The sequence below is a fragment of the Melanerpes formicivorus genome, unplaced genomic scaffold, assembly GCF_026170545.1.
Source record: "Melanerpes formicivorus ecotype bairdi unplaced genomic scaffold, bMelFor1.0.p_v2 SCAF_17, whole genome shotgun sequence".
In the NCBI taxonomy this organism is placed as follows: domain Eukaryota; kingdom Metazoa; phylum Chordata; class Aves; order Piciformes; family Picidae; genus Melanerpes; species Melanerpes formicivorus.
In genome coordinates this window covers 8,363,777-8,374,126 of record NW_027142369.1, presented here as the reverse complement: position 1 = coordinate 8,374,126, position 10,350 = coordinate 8,363,777, and positions in this window count along the sequence as shown.

Here is a 10,350-nt window from a genome sequence, read left to right as displayed (position 1 = left end):
ATGCAAGTAGAGATAAATGTAGAAGCCAAACGCTTGCTATAATGACCAGATTTCAGAGTGTGCAAGAAGCAGGACATCCTGCAATGATGCTCTGAGGGCCAACTTAGGCTTCTCTGAGCATGCCTCCTATTGTGGCATCTTTCAAAAGGGACCCAAAGGCCACAGTAGAGCTCTCTTGTTTTCCCATACATCCTTTAAGGATATTGAGAAAAGGTATTCTGAATGGGAAAAGGGCAGAGAAACTGCGTACCACTCAGGAAACTGTAGTGAAAGGCCCTTTCCCTTTACTTCAAGGCAATCCTCAAGGGAACCCCTCCACCAGAAAGCTACTGTGAGGAAATGGTATGCCTATTTGGAGGGAATCACACAGCTCATGCCTCTAAGAGAGAACCCTACCAAAGTGTCCACACTCCAGCAGCTGGAGTCCAGACACAACCTTATTGGGTCAGCCATACAAGCCATCTCCAACTGACATAGCTCCAGAGGTGACCACAGACTCTGACACGGAGGGAGTGTGGTTCACAGATGCATCCTCCCAAAGGGTAGGATCACAGTGGCACTACAAGGCTGCAGCTCTGGAGATTGCCGTCGGCAAGACTGTAACCAAAGAGGGTGGAGGTAGTGCACAAGTGGGAGAACTGTGTGCACATACATTGGCTGTGGAGAATGGTGCTGAAGACATACAAGTGATATGATAAGATGTCGATGATAAAGGCACTGGCTTTGCCTTACACAGAAACCAGCCAGAGTCCTTTCTGCGATGGGGGAGAAGTAGCAGCTTCTGGATGGGAAGGGTGCTATTGTCAAGCACCAAAGTCAGCATGCATTTTCCCTGAAAACCTTCTTCTCCCTGCCTACAGGTCACAATTTGAGGCAGTGTCACAACAGCAGCCAATTTCTGCTTTGTTTTCCTGTGCTACAAATGCTCTACCTTGCCATTGTTGACAATAATCTTTATATCAGGAAAGAAACATGCATACATTCTTCACATGTGGAGGTACTACTTCTAAAAGGATTCATCAAATAACTTAGGGGCAAAATGAAAACGTTTGGAGCCAGCAACCTGAAAGGTGTAAAAGAACTCCCTATGCTACTCTTGTCGATATTTATTTTTAGAGACCACTTCTGAGCAAAGTTTGTTCCTGACATTTCATAGTTAAGGCCTCTATGCCAGTATTCACACTTTCACCTTCCAGCCAGAAGGTCCTAGATTCATCTCACATCAGACATCAGCTCACACTCAGCACTGACACTGCAAATAAATATTAGAGAAATGCTGTGCTGAGCTTCACAGGGACAACCTGAGGGCACACTAAATGTCTTCCAAACATCAGAAAGATTGACTTTTTCTCCACAGAAAAGGACATCTAACTCCAAGTCCAGCTGGTTTGAGGGCATCTTGATAACTTTGGGTAAGTGGGCACAGCAAGGCTCACTGTGGCTAGGAGAACTCCAGCTACAGCAGCTCCAGCTACATTACTTTCTTTCCTTTTGCACTGCTAATTTAGTGAAAGAGAACGAAGATGGGAAAGGGCAAGGATAAGCCTGACTTACTCTCCTGCTAACCATGTTCACTGTTCAGCTGTTCACATGGGAGCCAGTGCTTGAAGCCCAACTGGTTCCCCTCCCTTGAAGCACAGCTCCTGGTAAGGCCAAGAAGCACCTGGATCCTTTTGTCTGTCAAGCTCTGCCCTAGTCCCTGGTTCTTCCCACCCAGCCTGCACACTGCTGGCAGTAGCAAGACATGTACTCTGCATGCCTTTGGCTACACCAAGGACACAGATGTGCCTGCACAGACCTCAGTGAACCTTTTTCCCTCTACACTTCGGTGAAGCTTGCAGAGACTTGAAGGATATCCCAATTGAAGTGTCTTTCCCAGAAAAAAAGGTGAATTTTATCTCCCTGCCTCACAGCCTCTCCCCCTTCACCCAACCATCCTGTATCTCCATAATGGGTAACTAACACCTCCTAACACAAGAAAAGTTAAGTTGGTAGGGAGGTCCCAAGGACCTACTCAAATCAGTCCTGGCCCATCTGAGAGCCTGTTCCTGACAGGCGACTTTAATGCAAAATCATTTGAACTGATATATGCCCTAAATCTTCACTTAAAACTCACTGTGACAGTGTTATTCCAGTATCATCAGTGCCCTGAGCCTTCTGGTGGTCATTTATGCAGAAAATACTCTTATGCAACATGTGACACATCCACATTGCCCCATTGTTAAACAGAGAAACGTTTGAATTGCAGCTTCTAGCAACATGGCTGTGCAAGACACAAAATATTTGTCCCTGACTTCATACCCTAACACTTGTATCAGGAACTGCAGCTATTTAGTAGTAATAACCCAACCCACTCAGTACCATACATGTCAGCAAAGACTTCCAGTAACCTTGTTTACTTCTACTTCTCTACTACCTCTCTCACCCCTCCTTGGTATTCACATATGACCATGCATGACACTATTCAGATGCACCCATTTTAACTCTGTAATGTTTTAGTGTCTGGAGCAATTGCTATAAACCTTTAAGTTGTTGTGCTAACAAAAATAAGTCTATTGCAAAAGGGTTTTTTATGCCTTTACTCCTCAGTGGATTTCCTTTAGCTCAAGAAAGTGAGTTTGCTTTCAGTAGCACACATATTCCTGGCAATGCTCTGTTTTCTGTGCTGTGCTGAACTCCTGAACACAGATGTCCCATTTGTGTTTCATTAGTACATCAGCCTCTCTGAGGCTTTCGACCTCTGCACTAGGCAATAATTACCTGGCACAGACCCATTCCCTCACCAGCTGGCCTGGGAGCTGCTCTGCTCAGACCAGGGCTCTCTCTGCTGTCAGCCCTTTCCAGTCAACTGGACAGCTCAATCAGCAGAAAATATCAAATATGGTTGTTGTTTAAGCTCAGCCAGCATTATTTCTGCTTGATCTGACAATGCCTTTACAAAGAAAGATTATGCTTCCCAAGGCCTAGACATGAGACAGAGGAGTTAAGGTGTCTGACAGGGTTTGTTGAGTTTTGGAGCTCTTTTGCAAGCAATTTGGGCTGATCATGTTCTTCCCTTACTGCAAGTACTATTATAGATACCTCCTTCTCTCAGGTCCAATGACTATTTAATTATTTGTACAATGTGGAACAGCTCCAAGGAGAGTGAGAAAGGGTGGTCAAGATTGACTATAGGTATGGGCTGAGGGTGCTTGCCTGGGATGTAAGTAGGCAGTTTGCCTCTGATTGTTCCAAATTTTGTCCCCTCCCACATGTGTATTCAGGGTGGTGGGAACAATTTTACTTTTACACATTTCAGGAGAGATGCAGGTTTGTCTCAACATGGAAATTAAAATGTTGGAACTGTTCCTTGCATGCTTCACCAGAAATCACACACCGCAGCAAAGGGAAAAACTTGCATCCAAACCACAGTTTCTCTGCCCTCCTTGCCACATTTAACAGCATGGAAGCCCTCACTTAGGGTATTCTGCTAGCTATACCAAGGGAACTTGTAGGAGTGAAAGTTGAAAGTATTTTTTTTATGCAACAGTTGTCATGCTTTGTGAAACATGACAGTGTAGATTAAATAGAAATAGGAACAAATGAAAAAGATGGACTAGATAAAAGAGTCCCAGGCAAGTCTACTTTCCCAAGATATCTTTTCAGCATATTTTAGAAAATAAGAGGCTGAGGAAAATCCAAAGACAGAATATGAAACATCGATGAAAGAGGAAAGGGCAAACAAGACAAAAAAGCAGTGGTGCTGACTGATGACTCAACTCAGAGTAGAGTCAGGCATATCTCCAATTCGGTTGAATGAAATAACAAGGCATGGTACTTCTTAACTTCCATAATAGCAGCAAGAAGAGGTTCTGGAGTAGGTGAAGTTCAGAGAAATTCCCACAGATTCACTGCAGTCCATAGTAGCAAAGGAAGGTTTCACAAATGCAAAGAGAGAGCTGTTAAAAGAAGACAAAAAAACATAACACAAAATGATGATCAAACAGGAGAGAGGTATTTGAGACGGTTATGTGACTTCCTACAAACCTTCTGCTGAGAGTACTGTTTTCAGTAAGTAATTCAATAGACTTTAAAAGAAGCTTTTACTTCAGATAAAAGAGCAGGAACTATCTATATGTCTATCTATCAGTCTGCTGCGGGCCCTAATTTTTAATATTAAAAAAAACAACAACCCAAGATGGGAGTATTCTGAAACAAAAGGTAAATCCTTTATTTACAGGAACATGTGGTCTTTATTTGCCTTTTCTCACAAGCAGAAAGGTAGGAATAAACCAGAGGAACAAAAGGTAGAGTGAATGATGGATTATGTGATCTAATGGGCTTAATTGAAAAATGATAGGGTGAGATTTATAATTGAAATACTGATATTGATGAGTTCAATCTATGCAGGATAAGAACAACAATAATATTTAGCAATGATGCAGCACTTTTCATCTTTGCAGCTCATTAACTAATTAATCTTCACAACACCCCTGAGAGGCAGGTAAGTATTATCATTATTAGCCCATAAGAAAGATAAATCCATGATAGAAGCAGAGGAAGGTGGAATTAAGAGCTAGAAGTGACTTTGTAATAGGGAAGAGGGTGGAAAATAACTCCCTTGCTCAGTCACAGCAAGGGGCAATTCCATTACCAGAGGAAGATGGCCTGGCACAGGAAATATTCGTTAGGAGATTCATCTTTTCCTCTACACCAAAGTAAAAGGCACAAAAGATGAAACAGGAACTCCATCATTGGAGTAAAATTCATGAAGAGAAAAGTGACTCAAAAGGCAGCAGAATGAGTTAATGCAAGCCAAGAATGGCAAAAGGCGACAAGAGGGTGAAACTTTGAAACTTAAAGCCAAAGAAGTGCTTTTTTTTTTTTTTTTTTTTTTGCTAAAACTGAACTATTGGACTGCATTTGAGTATAGAAAATAATAATAAGGACTATGTTTGTAGACGATGAAGAATTAGAAAAGGCCTTGTTGATAAAGCTAGTGATAAAACACAGGAACTTGGCTACGCTGAGTGGTTGGCTGCCAGCAGGCTCAGACCACGGAAATCGCACATACTGGAAAGAGATAATTCTTGACATTTAATTCTCTTGTTCTCTCCTCTTATGTTCAAGAGAAAACAGAAATACTGAAGGAAAAGAAATAAGAAGAAAGTATAATAATAATCTTCTAAAGAAGGTAGGAGATCATGTGGGCAAGGTTGGGAAGAAAAATGCAGATCAACATATTTGAGAGTTGCCTTGATTTTTGCATCTTGCACTAAGGGCTGTGTATTTTTGAAGTCAGAGCATGCACAGACTCAGAAATAACAGAGCTGTGCATTGCACAGAAATTTTATTTGAGATCTGTCTAATTTGGGCAGTTAAAAAAGAAAATCACACAATTGTTCAGACAGTATGAAGAGTTTGTCCATATTATTCTCTGTACTTTCCTGTCAGTAAACTGCAGACAGTTCCAGGTTTAACAAGAAATTTAACTTTGTGTGTGACTGCAATGTTACTGTGTGCCTACTAACTGCCAGTTATTATTTAATTTATTTTAATGCAGAGGTCTAAAACTTAAAAATTACTATTTGCTCAGACTAGGATCTCTATTATAAATAACCAACCAGAGGGCTTAAAAATTGACAGATGCCCATAAGGATAAGAGAAAATCCAAAGAGGTAACTTCTCTCTACAAAGCTTGGCAATGTTTAATTTGTGGCTAAAAAGAAAAAGCAAAAAAGAAAAGCTTTTTATTTCCCTCAGAGAAAATCATCTGCATACCTAGGTGACATGCAAAAATTATTTCTCACCACCCTTCTCCCTGCAGACAGGGTTGACCTAAGAATCTGGGAGAAAGCAAATCTTTCCCTGGGACACATCCCAGATCAGATGAACTCTTTTGGACTGAGATACTTACAGCCTTCTAGGGAAGCCCACCATATTTTTTTTTTCCTTTAGTTCTGAGAGTTTAGTTCTTGTACTCCTTTAGCTTTCCCTTGATTTTGGAAAGAAAAAGCAAGAAGAATAGGTTTGTTTTGAAATGGCAGGTGAGGAACTTTCTTCCCTTCATCACCCTATGTGAGAACAACAACAGCTAGGGCTACAGTTGGAGGCTTGCATGAAAGCTGGAGCTTTTTGGCACGTTAAAGATGTGCCACCATGATGCACGTGTCTTTAAAACTTTTAAAGTTCATTAAGAACTCACCATTGGCTGTATTCCCTGCGGTGGTCATAGTCATAGAATAAAAAAGTTTAAAAGAACTTTTGGACTGTACCTTGTAAGAGCTGAACTTAGGAAATGAATAAGCATGAGGAGCACTTTGGCACCCTCAGTACTGGGCTGTTCCCAGGCACATGCACATTTGCCTATTCGGTCGTATGCTGTACCATGACACCTGCATAGCATCTGGAATGGATTAATGATATGAAAAGCAGCTATGCAATAGCGGTTCATGCAAACCATGGCGTTTCCACAAAGCACACTTTTTAAAGTTGGGGTGGGGGGAAGACAAAATATACTATCCTGTGTGCATCAGGAATGGCCTTCAGTGGGATGTGTTTAGCCTATACCAAGCATGGGAAAGAAATTCTTTTGCCTTATTCTAGAATTTCTAAGCTTCTTACTCATTATGAGAAAGGCTTTTTATTTAATAAGCTGTTTCCCCTCTGCAAAAGAAATCACCCTTTCTCCTAAAGAAGCAGCACATTTTCTGTGCTTTTTATTAAGTAAGCCACATGTAGGAAGATATGAATAATCTTGGGAAAGAAAAAAAAATTGGGGCATGAATTTCAGAGCATGTACTTTTGTGTTATTCAATATGACTGATAGGGAATGATAAGGTTGAAGTTCAAGGTAAGTATGGAAGTGTAATTTCTCTCTGCACAGTCACAAATAAAATGAATCATAGCTCTACAGGATTAAATTAATTAAAGATAGATCTTGTGCTTGATGTTAGTTTGATAGAACTAGAGCTTGTAGTGGTTGTATCATGAACATAAGTGGATATCTCTAGTGGCTAGCCAGTATTTTCTTTATACTCATGAGTGTTTACTGTGGCACACAAATGCTAACCGGTTTTATCACACAATCATTATCATATCTTCTTCCCTTTCTCTCTACTATTCAGGTGTTGCTGCTACAAGATGATTTCATATCAATTAGGAATTCCATTTCCTTCAAGGGGCTACCGAAGAAACAGCCACCTGTAATGCATGCTGTTAAACTTCATCTGCTCTGTATCTTCACAGCGTACACACACACACACGCACATTGTACCTGGTTATGTCTCTGGAAAATGTAGATATTATGACACACAATTTATATAAGAAGAAAAATCTTCTGAAAATGACTTTAAAGATAAAATGGTAAGTTGAAAATATAGCAGATTTTTCATCTGGAATAAAAGTCAAAAAATAGCAAACAAGAACTATCAAGTTTCTGTGTTGCTGTTGAAAGCAAAGACATTTCGTTAAGCAAAATATGAAGGCTATGGCTTCTTTTCTAAGGGTCAGTGAGAAATAACTTAACCAATAAAAAAAAAAATCCAACCTTTGTTTAGGGAAGAGGGCTGGAGTTTCTGTGTAATTTTATGAAGGAAAAGATATTTTTTTTTTTACATACAGACACGGAATAACCATTTGAGAACAACAGTTCCAGCTGTAACTTTGTATGAATCACTAAGAAACATTACAGGGATCTGGCATTCGGAAGGTTAATTTTCTTATCAAAACTATAGAAAATCCTAATTTTGCAGAGTAGCAATTTGGAAAAGAAAAAAAAAAAAACAGCAATGGGAAAATGTTGGTTATGCAGCACTAGACATTCAGTACTCAGGGGATCAATTATAAAAACACTCATTCAGCTATTTCTATTCAAATGAACACCTGAAGAGGAGGTCTCAATGGTTTTAAAAGTGTGTGGATATTACTGGATAAATGTTAGTCCAATAAAAGAGATCATCATCTGCTATTTGTGTGCATTTAAGTTGACACTAAAAAGATCTTTGTGGAATATTGCTGCTTCTTTTTCTTTTTGTGTGTATGCATCTTTTATCTCATATTCCCTTAACACTTTGTAAACTGAAGAAAATAGACCAAATGAGCTGTTCTTTAAGATTAAAGGGGCAGCATTTAGTTGAACACACCTGAATGTGGAAGGAGTCTATTTTCCTCACACTTATGAATATGTAATGATGTGCTTGGAGGCACAGTCACGAACCCCTAATAAGAATTCACGAGTCTGTGTTTGAAAACAGACATTTGCATTTGCCCTCTGGTCACAGTACATGGGTCATTCTTATTCAAAAATTCATTTGCTTTATTTTTCTATTCCTCCTCTCTTTCCTTCTCATTTCAAAATATTTTCTCATTTCTAGGTTTTGTTTAGAGAAAAATTAAAAAGGGAAGGCTAAGTCACTCCAGAGCATTCAGGACTCAGCTAGAGTGAGTTTATTCAGGGATATATATGTGCGTTTGTGCAAGTGTAAAACTCTATTGTCTGATTTGAAGAAAGAGTATGTTTCAACAATCTCACAAACACATTTGCTTTACCGAAAGCATTTGGCAGGATTTGAGAAGAAACCTCTACATCTGTGAGCAACATAACATGTTAAAAAGTGAAAATTTGGACTAAAATAATAGAAACAAAGTGATCTGGATTAGGGATATACTTCACTAATCCAAATGCATAAATACTTATGAAAAGATACACCAAGAAAAAGAAAAAAACAACAAAGCATCAGAAATACTAATATAGAGAGCTAATCATGTACCAAACTACCAGCTTTGAAGGCATAGTGCTCAGGTGGGAAAGAACAGGCTGTGAAGATTGGTACTTCATGGGACTATTGCATTTCTCTTAAAATTGCTGTTTAAAAAGCAGTTGTGGAGCTACTCCAAAACACACTCAGAATCATATCTCTTTTTTTTCACTTTCTAAACAGTATCCTGTAATGTTAAATTAGGCACAGGGGGAGATTTTGCTAAGATTTTTTAAATCCCCTTTTTAATTTATAATGATTTTTTTCTTAAAAACTATAGCAAAAGAGGAAATATTTTTTTTTATAAAAAGTAAAAAGTGAGGAAGAGAGAGGAAACTTGCAGCATTTTATTCATTGTGTAAGTAACAATCATGGAAGAATCAGGCCTGTTTACCTGGGGGGGGGAGGGAGGAAAGCCACAAAGCCACAAAACCCACAAAAAAAACCCAAGCAAATTCATTTGAAGAGAATGGAATTACTGAGCTACTGCAAATCACCAAAACCAATTTCAGATGCTCACTATCAAATCCCATGTTAATGCTCATACATTCTACAACTGTATTAAAGATTTCATCATCACTTTGCTAAGGGTCAGTGGAAGTTAAGTACTCTCCCCAAAGCATGGGAGGATTTCAAAACATTCAGAGTGAAAGTTCTAAGTCTAATTTGTAGTGATGTTAGAGCTTATTGCAAAGATGCTGAGATCGCTCTTGCTGAGGTGTGTATGGGTGCAGACATACACCTAAAGTATAGGTCCAGCCTCGACACATAGCATGCACACGGGCAGGGACACATTCACACAGAGCTTCACTTGATTACCGTTTAGTACACATTTTCTAGATTTTACTTTACTATCACAAGTGTGACTTCGGTAAGAAAGAAAAGTCCGTTGTGAGAAGTGCAAGGAGTAAACCACGATTTCAGATCAAACAGTGACACCTGCAGCTGAGCTGCACACACTGACACGCAACCATCTCATTCAGATAAACATCTCTCTATTTTTTCGAGTCGTACATAGCTCCTGCTTAATTATCCTCGTGTACCTCGAATTTGCCTCTCCCATTGGCAGTACAATCAGCTTCAATACCAGCGTGAATCAGCTTTTCCTCTTATAAAGCAAACGGCGTGCCATAAAGTATATAAATAGCCCAGAAAATCTTCCTTGAGCTGCTTGGTGGGAGTAGAGCTGCCCATGTATATACATAACACACAGATCTCTGTTCCACAAGCAGGCATTTCAGGAGAACCATCTGCATGTCTGAAAGGCTCATCTCCACGTTTCAAAGATTTAATCACTTTTCTTTTAATTGCAATATAAAGTGTTACATTTGGTATGAATAAGAACTAGATAACCAAATTATTTCGATGAATTCTCTCTGCTTTCAGTGTGCCCTCCTTGGTTCTGCTACTAGCTGGTGAGTGCCAGTAATGTGGTCTTTCTGTCCCACTTTGCTCCCAGATGGTTCAAGAGTTTTCACTGTTCCCACATTATTTAAAGTGCAAAGTATTTAGCGTTTCTTTGTTTGTCTGGTTGGTTGTTTTTTGAGGAAAGACAATGTTGTCCTCTGATTACTACTCTAAAGGTTACTTTTAAGAGGACTGACTCTCAAGT